We start from the raw sequence: 14664 nt of genomic DNA on the forward strand, positions 1-14664 counted from the left end.
AAGCCATTAGCAAGGTCAAAAAATCAGGAGCAAGGAAAGATGCCGAGACAGTTTGACCTTGAAATTTATGGAGTCATATGTACAAGGCTTTAGCATAGGTCTAGCATCAGCAAGATCCACCTTGAGTATCACAGTTAAGTGTTATTCAGCCAATGACAGTAAGTTTTCTATGGCAAGAATATTATCATTGAGATATTTAAACCAGAATGCAGTCCACAATCTTATACAAACATAGCTACCTATGACCCCAGGATAGTCTTAGCTTGCAACACAAAGCTTCAGTTCCAGTTAGTGTGACTTCAATCAACAATAAAGGAAAAAAATCACCTACAAGCAACCAGTTTCAGTAACAATACATTTGCAACTTCTTGCGAAGAAAACACCGGACATTGAAATGTAGATAACAGTTCAAAATCTGTAATTCAATCACTAATCTATGGATTTATGCTTAGCAAAGGCACCAGACAACACTGTATTGTGGGCCAAAGAAAGCAACAGTACCACTTTCCTATTTCACTGTGATAGGCTAACAGTGATAAGAAACTTCAATTAGTAATAGCATTCCTAGATGATCATACCCTAAGGAAGCAAGCATGTAGAAAGATACTATTGGGATAGGTCAAGTTAGTAATGGTATTCAAGTGCTATAAACTCTTGGCTAGGCTTGGAAGGGCCCCAGGGTCCATTAGCCTAGCAACCTCCTATGATAATTAAGTAAACGTGGGAGCTGAATGAAGGTTATACATAGTGACTACTTGATTATTGAAGTTGTAACCAAGTACCATCTATCTCACAAACTCTACTAATTGACTTGTACTAAAAACAATCCAACTCAAACTATCACTTAAAGCTTAAAATTCTAAAATTCAACAAAACTCTGCAAAAGTGATAATCACAACACAGGACACAAGAGGACTTAATCTATGATTCAACTTATCCACACATACTGTAAGGAACATTAAAGCACAGCTATCACACTAAAAACCAACTGCATTCAATCGTGTTAAATATTTGCACATCCAAACAAGACAAAAACCTTCAACTGAGCTACTTGCAGCACTATCAAGAGCAACAAAAGTACAATTAAACTTACATTTTCATCTTGCTGAATTTCTGGATAGAACTAATAGAACAGTTCATTTCTCCATATGCTGAATTCTCCATATTTACTACTGAAAAAAAGTGTTACTGTTCAGAGAGTTTTATTAATCTAAAACAGGGGGGGTCCAACAGGTGGTCCTAGGGCCACAATCAGACCTGCTGAAGCATTTTATCTGGCCCTTGGTATGTCATATAAAACTGTTTTGAATGGACAGATACATATTGAACATGGTAATGTGGCCCCTAAAACCTTGCAAAGTATGGTAAGTGGCCCCTGAACTGTATGGTAAGCAGTGCCCGAGCTAAAAAGGTTGGACAGCCATGGTCTAAAACAGAGTGCAACTATGACCCACCAAATGTTTTCAGATGAACTTAAAGTGAAGGGTACTGACTGATGAAATCACACATATGTAGGACCAAGACATGCTATAGTAGAGGGCATGCGCTGGTCTGCTGACTTTCCTAAACAAGTATGTTTGCTGACAGCAAGCATAAGGTAATGTCATAACCAAGTACATGTGCAGAAAATCAAGGCAACATCAAGCAGATCAGAAAATTCTACAACTATTGCTGCCAAAGGACTTCCAAGATGTCTACATACTGATCCAAAGGTTGATTACAGCTTACCCACTGTCAACACTCGACTTTTGCTGTACGATTCCAAATTTTATTTCTTTAGCTAAAATTCAGTTACTGCTTAGACATTACATTGCCTGGATGCCAGCAAAGAAGAGATGTGGAGAAAGTAAAAAAAAAAAATCAAGTAGAAAAGAAAAAAACATGGTGGGGAAGAGTTTCTCAGCTGTTCAGCTAAAAGCAGTTGAAGTTTCAGCCTCAGTACACGAGAGGACTTCCAGTAATTTAGAGGAAAAAAATGCATTTAGTGGTGTTTAAAAGAAGTGACACACTACAGAAATATATACAATCAAATGACAAAAAGGCTGGAAAGTATGGAAGCAGCTTTAAGTAGCTATTCAGATGAGCTGATACAACTGCAGACATCAGATGTCAAAATGAAAGACTATCCGAATATGAGGCTTCTAAAGAAGAAGAAGAACAGTTTCAAAAGTAATGGAGAAAGAAGAAAGAGCAAACAAAAGTAACCAGAGATTCTCTGCTGCACCACAGAAACTGGAAAGAACAGATTTGTATTAATTACATGAACGTAAAAACAAGCAAACTGAGCTGGAACACCACAGCAGGAATTGTTAAATGAAAGGGCACCCCATGTCTATGTTCAAAATTTGCCAGTGATAAACAAATCAAGATCTAGAGTAGGTAATGAAGGTACAGTCATAACAGCAGAAGGAGCTGCTCCTGATAAAAAAGTGGAAGAAGGGTAAAGTTCTATCAACTGGGGATACCAGTGCTAGAGGAAAATGATTACTCACTATACACCAAGGAGAAGACAGTTTATCCCTGTGGGGGAAGCAGTTCACCTCTGCAATTAAAGAACGCCAAGAGGGAAGTACAAGATTCAAGTTCCTACACGTTCACAGTAGGCGAACATCCACAAAGGTCCTTTAAACCTAACCATGCATCCCAAATGTATTAAAAAAATCTGGTGCCTTAGTGATTATTTTTAGGGGTATGTGTAAGCTAAGGCATGCATGGTCAAACACTTACAGGTTGCCTCTAACCTTCAGAAACATAGGCACCAGGGGTACATTTCCAATTTCCCATCCACTGGCCAGCTTATGTTTGAATAGAGTCAGGGGAAGAACACTGCTTCACATGGATGAGAAGCCTGCTGCAGAGAAATGGTATTCTCTGAGACACATAAACCTTGTGACACAAGTAGGACATGTTGGAGGAACAGTTAAGTCCCGGGATTGTATAGTTCCGATGCTATTTGTTTTTCAGATATGCAACAGATCAGGATACTCTGTATGCAAGACATAGGCTATCCCTCAACTGTCTGTAGGAGACAGAGTACAAGGACAGGGCTTTGATAGGATCTGCATAGGACATGTTGGTAATGCCTTGTATTGTTTCTGTGAGGAACCTCTCTGGACATTCCAGCTGTTGCAAGTGCCAGGTCAGGTACATACTGAAGGGAGGGACTCACTGTACTCTATGAGCAGTCTGATGAGGGCCGAGTACAGTGGAATAATGACTTCCTTGGACCTAGATGCCATAGCCTTGCCTACAAGTTGAGAAACATAGAAAGGTAGACTGTATACACCATATTGCCCTTGCACATTGCTTTAATGACCTTCCTGAAGAAGTCTACCAGATTGAGTAGCTATGATCTTCCCTTGACAACACCAAACTGGGTTGGATAGTGTGTCTGGACATTAAAAATGTCATTATTAATCATTTCCAATCATAATTCTTTCAATAGTTTTGCATATGACACTAGTCAGACTAATGAGTCTGTAGTTGCCGGAGTCTATAGAAGGCCTGTCCTTCTGCAGTTCTCCTTTCGTGTGGCCCGAAGCACGATTGCAGGCTATGGTTAAATAGTGACTCCAGTAGTCTTAGGTCATGTTTTAATCTATGAAGGAGGTATGCTTGGATATTACCAGGGCCCATCAATGCAGTGTTCTTTGCCTTGAAGAGTGAGTTGAGGACATGTTTCCTAGTGTTGGTTGGGGAGTTAATGTTTGATGGTACTTCGTTGAAGGGTGACTGGGGGTAAAACTGGAGCTGAATTTGTAAGCCAGCATGTTTGTTAAATCTTTCAGCTCTGTGGAGGTGTCTCCATTCACAGTTAGCTTTGCACATTGTTGTGCACAGCTTTGGAGGGGTACTGTCCCAAAAAGACTATGGCTGCTATTTTTACCTTAAAATTGACTTGATTTACCCTCCGGCATGGTTGGTCTGTTTAGATTGATAAGACAATTTTTTTATCCTACTGGAGGCTCTCTATTTCCTGACTTCTGTCATGACTTTCTTCCTTATGTTGTGCAGCCTACTGATGACTGGATTCCACCAGGGTGGCTTTTTTTTTTTTTGAGTTTGTCCTGAGCTTACTTCTGGTGGGCACAGCTGTCTCTATGCATTTATTAACATGACTGTATTAGAGTATCAGAACAATTCCAAATAGGCAACTTTGTTCTCAGGATATGGGGGCTTGAAATTTTCTCAAATTGTCACTTAATAGGAAGTTTGTCTTAGAAAAAACTACATGCCACCGGGTTAGCTGAAGTCACAGATTTTATTTTTATTTCAAAGGAGACAGCTTTATGGTCAGACCTTTCCAGAACGGACATTGCACTGAGGGGTGCAGCATTCTCCCATGTTAGTGAGGACTAGGACCAGTATGTTTGCTCCCCTTTTGAGTGTGTGGACTATCTGATCCACTGTGTTTGTATTTGCAAAATCCAGGAATCGCTGGACCTGCAGGTTTAACTTCCAGTTTACAAAATCCAGGAATCGCTGGACCTGCAGGTTTGGAGCCATGTACAACTTCCAGTTTACAATGGGTAATGGCACTGGGTTGAATGGCAAGTGTCTCCAAGAAGTTAAGTTTGAAGTAAGAGATAAGGGTTTATTTGGTCATAAAGGCGGCCTACAAGTGGCAAGGTTATGGTACAGGGCTTTTATCTATGGTAAAATGGACATGTAGAAGCACAAGCTCATCATCCTGTCTGACCATCCTTGAGGGAACTTTGTTATGCATGTAGATTGCGATGTCTCCAACTTTAATCCCTGTATGTGCAGTAACAGAGCTAAAATGTATGGAAGGCATTGTAGCTTTGAACTTCTAAGGTACTCACTACAGCTTTAAACCATGTCTTGGTAACTGCAATGAAGTCTGCATTCTCCAGGGTGAGGAGAGCTTGGATGAGCAGAATTTCCTGTTTAGACTCCTGACCTTGAGCAGTGACACCTGTAGATTGGATTGATCTTGCTATGTTGACAGGTTTGGAATTGCCTAAAAAGGCACTAAAGGGAGGACAATGTTTTAGCCAATAACTGAAAGCCCAGAAGGGACAGGTGCAAACCTTTCTGGGCAAAGCAACATGGTCCATTGACCATATCCTCCCATACTGAAAATATTGCATCCCCTTAGAATGTCACCACAAGCTAAGCCGATCATTAAAGTCAATCATCTTCTGTTCATGTTGTGGCATAACTGGTGAATGCAGAAGCTCAATGCTAGGCTCATACCAGCCTGGGACATGGTCTGAAAGCTCCATAATGTCTCTCCTCATATAGTCCAGAGAGGTACATCTCAGGTCAATTACACCCACATGAGTTATGACAGAGTCATGCCAGTATTTGGGGGTCCAATAACCTAAGTGCGTGAATGATCCAGTGGATCCTGGCCCCTTATATACCCAACTGTCTGCAGAATATTTGCTTTTTCAAAAGGAGCAAAGACATTTTTAGAAGCATAACAGGTGAAGGACAAAAAATTTTCCCAGCAAAAAAACTGAGTCAGCAAATTGAAAGGAATTCTGCTTTTTATTCTTCTTACAATGACACGCACCATGCACAGAACTTGCCAATGAAATATTTTCCAGTTTTCCAAAAGAAAACCGAGTGACAGAAAAAGCTCAAGAGCTGACTAAAAATCAAGAGTAGCTTGGACTTGCATCATTGACCACTGCTGGATAGTCAGTTTGGATGCCAGAACTGTGTTTCTACAAGTGAAGGAAAAAAAAAATATTTTTTTTGTGCTGATGTTATCATGTAGAAGAACTCCAAAAATATAATTCCCACTGTCAAAGTGAGTGACTGGCTGCCATTATTCAACTGGAGAAAGTTGCCCATTTTTTTACATTGGTCTCTTGGAACCTGAGATGCACGGTCTACACCCAGTATTATCAGCAGAGTGGTCCCACATGGATTTGTACCAAGTCCACTATGGCTCATCTTCCACTCTGTACTAGGCATATTCTGTTACATTTTACTTCAGCTTTATTATTTAGCAGTACATTATGCAGCACTGCTTAGATCTCTGTTGAAACAGTTTTGTCCCACCCACCTACCCTCCCTATTTTTGGCTTGTAGTTTAAATTTGGTGGTTTTTGCAGGTGCCCGTCCCACTGTAGATTTGATCTGGGACACTCCCCCCGTCCCATCTCTTTACCACATTCTACCTAATAAACTCTTTCTGCACTTGCGTTTAGTCCTTTTTAATTTAATTGCATTTTTTAAACTGTGTTTGGTCTAATATTGCTACATACTCGTGTGCTAGCTTGCACTGCATGTGAATTGTTTTTACTACTTTTCTGTATGAAAAAAAAAAAAAAAAAAAAAACTGTAAGCATGTTTCCTACCTTTCCTGTAACTAATGTTCCAGATACAGATTTGCTGTATCCTGGACTGTATGTAAGCTTCTGAGCCCCCCCCCCCCCAAGCCTTTCTGTGTTGGAGGGAAGCCTTCTAGCTTATCAGTGGGAGTGGTAAGCACTAGGTAACCTGTCTACCACATAAGGAGTGGTTCTGGCCCTGAAATTGTAGTTACTGGCCGTTTGGGCAATCTCTTCCATCTCTCTCAACTTTCGATTTGAAAGCCTGCATTTGCACTGGTTTCTGTCCTGTAACTAGTCTAGTGCAGATACAGATTCTTAGTTTTAGCACTTAAATTTGCTTATTCGTGCTCAGCACTTGCTCAGAACTTGTAAGCACTAAATAAGCTAATAATTACTATAGCACTAAACCTTCCTCATTACCTAGAGGAAAACAGTTTTTGTGCATGCTGTTTTTCTCTAAGCAAGTAAGAAGTTTTTGTACTCACTCACTTTCCTCACTTATCTAGAGGAAAATAGTTTATTCAGGCATGTCCAAGGGTCAGCTCCCAGTGTTCTCTCCTGTCTGTTTATCTGATGAATCTGGGCATCTTGAGACAATGTAGAAATTGCCTCATGTACACAGACAACCCTCTCTTCCTACCACCCAACACTACAACCTGTGAGAGATGCACTTATCTAGCCAAACTGGAAGTAAAACTCTCTCCAACCAAGACTGAACTTGACAGTCACGAGGAGAAGGTAAACATTTACACCACACCACACTCATCACATAGTCTCACTAAATCTACACCACCAAAATCCACACATAGTAACAAAAACATTTGTGGAGGCTCTCAATAATAATCTGTCTAAGCAACAGAGACCTCCAAAGCAGAAATGCAAGCAACCTCCATGCCCCAACGCAACCCAAATGACACATAGCCCACAGACTCAGTGTGCCACTCAACCACAGCCAATAAGGCAAAACAATGTACCCAACACACTAGTCATAGGTGACTCTATAGTCAGGCACACTGATGTCCCACTCATCAGGCTAAACAAGAAGGTTACTGTCAGCTGCCTTTCGGGTGCCAGGATCCACCACATAACCCACGCACTCAGGTCACTCCACACAAGTACAAATAGGACTCTCTCACTGTCCATGTTGGTGTGAATGACCTGAGACCTACCTCCCTGGACTACATGAAAAGAGACATGGAAGAGCTCTCCGATCTTGTAGCCCAGGCAGGTATGACCCTAGCCCTGAGTAGCATTCTGCCATCGCCCAGAATGATACCGCAGTACAAGGACAAAATGATTGACTTCAACAACTGGCTAAGCTTCTGGTGTCATTCTAAGGGGATCCAGTATCTGTCTGCTTGGGATGACATGGTCGACAGACCACAATGCTTTGCCACAGATGGCCTGCACCTGTCACCCCAGGGATTCTGGATACTGGCTAAGGCTCTTGCTGCCCCTATAATGCCCTTTTTAGGCAAGGTTCAAATAACAAATTCAAAACCATAACAGGAACAGGCAAGCAAAAACTGAGGGTAATGCTACTCAATGCTAGAAGTCTTAATCTCAAAATGCACTCACTCGAGGCACTCCTTAAAATGGAGAACATAGTTATCTGTGCAGTGACTGAGACCTGGTTCCAGGTTCCAGAAAGCACCCCTGCACTACCAAGCTATAACTCATACCACACTTTTCGGCCATATAACCTGGACCGAAACACCAAAGGCGGTGGTGTGTCCATATTCATTAAGGATATCCACATCTCCAGGCTAGTTGTTCAGCATAATGCATCCAAGGTTATCCAAGTGCAACTAACTCTGGGCAAAACTGCAATCCAAATTGTAGCTTGCTACAGATCCCCCACCATGCCCCAGGATTCCCACTCCTCTTTTCCTGATGTACTGGAAAATATTAGGGTTCAACCAAACACTCTAATAATGGGCAACTTCAACTACCCCACCATTAACTGGGAAAATTACTTGTGTACCAACTCCTTAGCTCAACGCTTTCTGGAATTCATTAACTCCAATGCCCTGGATCAACTTATCCACACCCCCCACCAGGGGCAACAATATCCTAGACCTAGTCATTACCAACATTAGTGACCAGTGTTCCACACCTGAAGTCAACTCCTCATTGGTCCGATCGGACCATCAGCTAAATCACCCTTGATATCCACATCCTGCCCCCCCCCCCCCATTAAGGAAACCACAATAAAAAATTTCTCCAAAACCAACTTCATGCTTCTTAAGACAGAAGTGGTGAACTTCATGACACCTATGCAGATGGACAATACAGTTACAACTGCTGAATCCTACACAAATGCACTCTATAAGCACTTACACAAGTGCATGGATCATGCTATCTCAAACAGAACCAAGACGCTATCCTCCAAAAAAGGAAGCCAATCTGGTGGTCCCCTGCCATAAACAAACTGTACAACAGAAGGAAGAAACTGTTGCAAAAGAGAGTAAAATCCCATGAGTGGAGGAGCTCCCTGGTCAGCCTCAGTAAGAAGCTGAGATATAATCCTCCAAAGCTAGCTACGAAAACAAAATCACCACTAATTCTAAGGACAACCACAAAGCATTCTATATCTATGTCAAGAATCTCGATGGTAACACCCAGATCTGCTCTGAGTTACAGCACAACGGCACGAAAATTACAGAACCAACTGATATTGCCAACATCCTTGGCAGATAACTTTACCCCCCTCACCCCCTAAAGGGCCCATATCTATACAGGAAGAATGCAGAGTCCCTGTAATCACAACTACGCAGGTAAAAGTTGCATTCTCTAAAGCCAAAAACACAGCATCCATTGGACCGGACAACATCCCAGGCTGCGTTTTACACGAACTTCAGAACGAACAGGCTCCCCACTTAAGCACCATGTTCAATAATAGCCTTGCATCAGGCTTTGTGCCCACTGAATGGCGCACAGCAACAGTTATCCCACTCCACAAAGGGGGAGCCACCACTGATCCCGGGAACTAATCAACCTATTAGCCTGACGAGCCTGGTCTGCAAGGCCATGGAACGTATCATCATGGAACTCATAAACAAAGACACTGGTAACCTCCAAACTCTGGATCCCACCCAGCTTGGGTTTGTGAAAGGCAGATCATGCCACCTGAACCTGATCGGCTTCTTTGAGGCAGTCACCAAAGCCGTAGATGAGGGTAAGGTGGTTCACACAGCCTATCTTGACCTCGCCAAGGCTTTCGACACCATCCCCCATTCTGGAATTATAGCTAAACTCAGTAAACTAGGTATAAATCCCTACATCACAAGATGGGTTGCCAACTGACTCACTGACAGAACCCACACTGTAAAAGTTGCAGACTCCAAACCTGACCTCAAAGTAGTAACAAGTGGAGTACCGCAGGGTTCCATCCTAGGACCTCTCCTGTTTGCTATCTACTTCTCTGAAGTACAGGCTAACACAGAAGGCCTCTGGCTAACGAAGTTCGCAGATGACTGCAAACTAGGAGCCATAGTCAAGTCCCAAAATGATGTGGACATCCTACAGAAGGGCCTCACTGAGACAGATGCCTGGTGTCAGAGACATGGCCTCAAGCTCAATGCCAAAAAGTGCAGTGTCATCCCCTTTGGTAAAAACTCTGTACCCATGAACTACCACATAGGCAGCAATCTACTTAACACCAAATGTGTGATAAGAGACCTTGGGACCCAGGTGGACAGTAGTCTCTCTTTTGATAGTCACATCGCCACAGTGGTCAGGAAGTCCTTCTACATGGCGCACCTCATCATAAAAGGGTTCTCATCCAGGAAAAAAAAAAAAAAAAAGGAGGCCATTGTTCCCCTCTACTTGACACTCATTAGACCCATTACAGAGTACAGCGTCCCTTTTGGAATGAACCTCACAAGACATATGCAGCAGCTGGAAAGGCCAAAGAGGATTACTGGCCTCAAACAAATGCCCTACACTGACCGCCTCAAAAGAACTCCAGCTTAACTCCGTAGCATATCGCCTCCTCCGAGGTAATCTCTGCCTAACATATAAAGCTATGTCAAACCCAGAGCTGTTCTTCCGAGCTACATGCTCTAGGGACCTAAACCTTGTCACCACAATAGACAGGACATGCTGGAGGGATAGATTCTGGTCTCACAGATTTCCCATACTCTGGAACAAGCTACCCATCCATGTCAAGCAAAGTTCTTCATTAGCACTCTTCAAGAAAAATCTTGATGAGTGGATGGAAAATAGGAAATACACCCCGGGGATCACTTCTGTGTCTCTGCTCGACAGTGGCACAGGAAAATAACTTTCTTGGGTGGCGTAAGCCAGGGGAACCTGGTTGGCTAGGCTTACGGAGGCCCTTGGGCTGATAGCCTAGTACCTACCTATGAACCTGATGGCGATATTGTAGTTGAGGGCCTCACCAGATGCGCAGTAGCAAGCCCCACCCCAAACCCCCCCGATATGTCATTCATGAATATGCATTCCCTCCAAATGTACAACCAAAGAAAATGTGCACTGAACTGGTGAAGCCCACCACTACAATATCGCCGGAAAAAAAACTGTCTACAGTGAATCGTACCTCTCAACCTCCCACCTCCAAAATGGGAAACACTAGCCCTCAAAATGTGAAACACATACCGATGGCTGCTCACTTAACCTGTCGGTCTACAGTGAATCATACCTCTCAACTTCCCCATCTCCAAAATGGGACACGAGATTTTGCAGGACAAACCATACCCACGACCACCGAAAAGAACCTAACTTACTGTTTTGCCAACATAAAAAACTGCATTCAAATGGCATCTGCTATTGTTTATTCCTATTCGAATAATAAGTGAATATTCATAGCGATGTCTTCACACTGACTTCATGAACATTCACCTAGTATTCGGCATGTTAGCTCGAGGGGGCACTACAGCTCAGTAAATATTAATGGTAAAGAAATGGGATAGATATACTGTTTGTCCTGCAAAATCTCGTTTTACCACAAAAATGTCCCAGTCTGGGCAACTAAAATGGTGGCAAGCCTAAAGTATGATCGCCGGTTTTCCAACATTTAGTTACTGAACTGCATTAAATAATGAAACTTAACATTATATTTTTTATGAGGGGCAGGGAAGAAATGGGCCGTTTGTGTACATTTAATATTTTCATCTCATGTATGCATGAGCAAATTAAATATGCATACCGGGTTGTCACTCAATTTGCGACACACCCACTTCTGCACGAATCGAACTGGTGAGGCCCTTAACTACAATATCACCAACCTACCTCCAAAATGATACAGGACAAGACAGTTATATGCATTTCAGAAACTCTACTATAGACACAGGAATACAAACTCAGACAAATTTAAACTCATTAGAAAAAAAAAAAATGTACTGCCACAATTCTTAATGCCAGTAAAGCACTACACCATTTCTTGAACCAGCAGTATAGCACTGGTTAATTGTAGCAACCAGGCAAAACTCATTTGCTTACTTTACCATTAGAAATGGCTCCACTAGTTCTCAGAAGATTCTGTCAAGTCTGTCCTGGGACCCCCACCCCATTCTCACTAATATAACCATCCTTTAGGGACTCACCATTTGTGAGAAAAGGGAACCAAGTTAGACAAGTCCTAATCTTTGATACTTCAAACACTAAAGTAGCTAACTATGCTGTTTACATACAGCATCCCCTTAGTCGTTCCAAGTAATAATTGCCAGCAGTCCACATGGAACTTCAAAAAAGACAGTGCTACTAATAAAATATACTGAAGTGCATTAATTAATACAAGTCATTCCAGACATGAATACTCTAAACTAAAGAAACTGGCAGACAGTATTAGAAGGAGTTTCATCAAAGGCTGATGGTCCTTAATTCAAAAGCACTGTTTAGATTCATCCCCAGTTTATTTTATTTTACATTTGTTTACCAGGAGTGTTTGACTGGGTCAAAAGCCCATTTTCAGCAGAGACCCAGGAAGAAAAGGTCCATCACAGAAATTTTAAAATCACATGTAGAAAAGTAATACACAAGTCACTAATATAAGCTCTCTTCTGTTAACAATTGTTATACAATGGTTCCAATGAAAAAACAAAAAACATGATTGCCACTGTTTAGCCCTCTCTTTAGTTCTGCTCAATAGAACACAATAGGTTTCTAGTAATTGTGAAGGCAGACATATAGTCAGAAAACTATGCCTCTGTGCTCTGAAGCTGAAAAGAAATCATTGGTCCAGCCTACTACCAAACTCTGCACGTGAACAAACTGTCAATTACTGGAATACCTGACTTGGTTGTAGTCTCAAATCATAAAAAATAGTAGTAGATACATGAAACAATTTGGACTGCATTATGACATTAGGCACTGACATAATGTGGAAAATATTATGCAATCTACCTAGTGGTATTTTCCATACTTTAGACATGGTCAGTCCCCCACCAACGACATAAACGCATCATGCCTAAAACGTATTTTAAATTTAAAATTAAATACGACAGTATATCAGCTGTGCTGACAAAACACCCCTGCACTTTTAAATTACATAACACAGTGACCAACACTTGCTCTCCACATTCAAATATGAAACAAACATTAGCAGAGAAGCATCCATGACTTTCCATCCACAAAAGAAAAGTGCACGTATTCAATCATTCAGAATAAAACTACCCACATACCGCAGCACAAACAGAAAAAAGTGCAAAGAAAGGCAAGTCGCCACAATAACTAGACGTTCTATCAAACAAGAAAATATAACAAATAGGTTCATAGATTAGTACTAGGCTAGTAAAACAGCTTCAGTATTATCTAATTTGATATTTTCTGACATACTACACAAAACACAACCCAACTTACATTGCACAGTCCGGGTTTTATATAAACAGCAATGGTAAAACAGTTGTGTGTAATACTAGTAATATGTGGCAAAATATTACCCCAAAAGAAAAAGCAAACAAACCTTGACAGTCTCCCACAGTCAGCTCCTCCTTCTAGACGTGGACGTGGCCACTACTGTCCACCTTCGTTTACGTTCCCTACCGCAAACACAATTTACTAGGGGGAGTAAAATGCTGTGAAAAAGATTTAAGTATCCATAAATATTCTGTAAAATTGTGAAACTAGGCTTTTTAAAGTAGCATTCGTTGTTTAAAACCGCATTTCCAATTCATAAAACTCACTGCCTTTACTAAGACTCTCATAACACAACTGATGTTTCTTGATCGAACCCATTCACCAGAAACAATTTCCGGTAAAGTGAGGAAGTAGACTTACTGGAATCTGATTTGGAGACGTGGACTTTGTATTCATTTTCGTGTTTTTGTATCCTTGTATGTTGGATTTTAATAAAGCAGAAATTATAATTATTTATTTGATTGTGAACGAAAGTACCTGTCTGAGGAAATGGTGTAAGTGGTGTTTGTCTGGATGGGTGGAAAGGGCAGAGAGCGTGTGAAATGTGCCTGGTCACATACAGTTGTCTACAGTCATGGACTGTTCAGTCAGTAACTAAACAGAGGACTCTGGATTTGTTTGTTTATCACGTTGGTAATATCTGGGGGAGGGGAATTGGAGCCTGTGATGTGTCTCGTTCGCTTTGCTCTTATTAAGTTGTTAGCCATACTCGTGCTAATTCGAAGTGATCAAATGAGCCTTGTATATACACATTTTAAAATAACAGTTTTGCACTACCTGTTCTTTTATTCTGTGTAACTGTTTATGTTAACCATTGGGTATATCACTGATGCTCAGTCCTGAGGAAAAAATGGGCGTTGGTTACATGCAGTGACCAGCCGTAACGTTTGTGAATATGAGTGGTTCCCTTAGTTCTCCAAGGATCTAAAGTATGCCCTGATGTTTGTGTGCTGTAGGCGTTCACCATAGTATATATTTTTTTCATTGCCAAACCATTTACGGGGAATGGAGCAATGTTATGTGACGCCTAGTTTTAAGATGCCACTTTCCGCGTCCAAGACCGGAACACATGTTAAGAGTTTTGATCGGTGAGACCAGATCGTAATTCGTGCTACGAGTTACAGAACTAGACTTTTAAAGTCTTTGAAAATCAGCAAAACACTTGGAGGTGCTAGACAGAAGCTAAGGGTCCGAGTGGATTTAAAAGGTGTTAAGAACGAAATATCTATTGAGAACTGGCTCGCCAACCAACGCGTACTGCTGAACCCCAATAAAACTAAACTTCTACTCTTCACCCCCACTAGTAGATCTGCCACACTTTAATTCTCTGTCACGTCTAACAATGGTATCACTATCTCCCAAGATCAACACCATTGTAGGGGTTATCAGACAATAATCTCAACAGGTCAACAAAACCATACAGACTATCAGTAAGAAGTTTGGATCACTGTATGGAAACAAGACATTTTAAACCCCA

General features: G+C 41.5%; 1 protein-coding gene across 2 annotated transcripts in view; it reads right to left on the bottom strand.

Annotated features, from left to right (window-relative positions):
* GOLGA3 (golgin A3) overlaps positions 1 to 13480 on the bottom strand; it is a 1508539-nt gene extending 1495059 nt beyond the window's left edge. For both annotated transcript variants that reach the window (XM_044068715.1, XM_044068714.1), the window contains exon 1: positions 13234 to 13480. The gene's annotated coding sequence lies outside the window, so the exon portion shown is untranslated. The remainder of the gene's footprint in view (positions 1 to 13233) is intronic.
* Between the last annotated feature and the right edge of the window lie 1184 nt (positions 13481 to 14664).

This window comes from Protopterus annectens, chromosome 4.part0 (genome assembly GCF_019279795.1).
Source record: "Protopterus annectens isolate FY-2018-M chromosome 4.part0, PAN1.0, whole genome shotgun sequence".
In the NCBI taxonomy this organism is placed as follows: Eukaryota; Metazoa; Chordata; order Ceratodontiformes; family Protopteridae; genus Protopterus; species Protopterus annectens.